The sequence below is a fragment of the Arachis stenosperma genome, chromosome 6 (assembly GCF_014773155.1).
Source record: "Arachis stenosperma cultivar V10309 chromosome 6, arast.V10309.gnm1.PFL2, whole genome shotgun sequence".
Lineage (NCBI taxonomy): Eukaryota > Viridiplantae > Streptophyta > Magnoliopsida > Fabales > Fabaceae > Arachis > Arachis stenosperma.
Window position 1 is genome coordinate 78,169,781 of NC_080382.1, and position 1,254 is coordinate 78,171,034.

The following is a 1,254-nucleotide window of genomic DNA, read 5'->3' on the forward strand; positions in this document are numbered from 1 at the left end:
TCAGAGGAAAAATACTCATCAGAGCTCATGAATGGCAGAAGTAAGTCCAATGGAATCCCTATGGTCTCATTTTGAGCCTCAGATTCCCATTGGAACTCAGAGGAGATTGGTACACGCCCACTGAGGTCTTCCTCAGTGGCGTCCTCCTCCTCTCTTTCCTCTCCATATTTGGCCATGGTTATGGCTTTGCACTCTCCTTTTGGATTTTCTTCTGTATTACTTGGGAGAGTACTAGGAGGGAGTTCAGTAATTTTCTTGCTCAGCTGACCCACTTGTCCTTCCAAATTTCTGATGGAGGACCTTGTTTCATTCATGAAACTTTGAGTGGTCTTTATTAGATCAGAGACCATTGTTGCTAAGTCAGAAGTATTCTGCTTAGAACTCTCTGTCTGTTGCTGAGAAGATGATGGAAAAGGCTTGCCATTGCTAAACCTGTTTCTTCCACCATTATTGTTATTGAAACCTTGTTGAGGTCTCTCTTGATTCTTCCATGAGAGATTTGGGTGATTTCTCCATGAAGAATTGTAGGTATTTCCATAGGGTTCTCCTAGGTAATTCACCTCTTCCATGGAAGGGTTCTCAGGATCATAAGCTTCTTCCTCAGATGAAGCTTCCTTAGTACTGCTTGGTGCATTTTGCATTCCAGACAGACTTTGAGAAATCAAATTGACTTGTTGAGTCAATATCTTATTCTGAGCCAGTATGGCATTCAGAGCATCAATCTCAAGAACTCCTTTCTTCTGACTAGTCCCATTATTCACAGGATTCCTTTCAGAAGTGTACATGAATTGGTTATTTGCAACCATTTCAATCAGCTCTTGAGCTTCTGCAGGCGTCTTCTTCAGATGAAGAGATCCTCCAGCAGAGCTATCCAAAAACATCTTGGATAGTTCAGAGAGACCATCATAGAAAATACCTATGATGCTCCATTCAGAAAGCATGTCTGAAGGACATTTTCTGATTAATTGTTTGTATCTTTCCCAAGCTTCATAGAGGGATTCTCCATCCTTCTGTCTGAAGGTTTGGACTTCCACTCTAAGCTTACTCCATCTTTGTGGTGGAAAGAACTTTGCCAAGAAGGCATTGACTAGCTTTTCCCAAGAGTCCAGGCTTCTTTAGGTTGAGAATCCAACCATATTCTAGCTCTGTCTCTTACAGCAAAAGGGAATAGCATCAGTCTGTAGACCTCAGGGTTAACCCCATTAGTCTTGACTGTGTCACAGATTTGCAAGAATTCAGCTAAAAACTGATGAG

The 1,254-nt window shown here is 41.8% G+C and overlaps 1 non-coding gene across 1 annotated transcript; it reads left to right on the forward strand.

Moving 5' to 3' along the window:
• The first annotated feature begins 935 nt into the window (after window positions 1-935).
• On the forward strand, window positions 936-1,043 carry LOC130937691 (small nucleolar RNA R71). Its single transcript, XR_009068897.1, has one exon. It is a non-coding gene; the product is annotated as a small nucleolar RNA R71 (small nucleolar RNA).
• The last annotated feature ends 211 nt before the right edge of the window (window positions 1,044-1,254 follow it).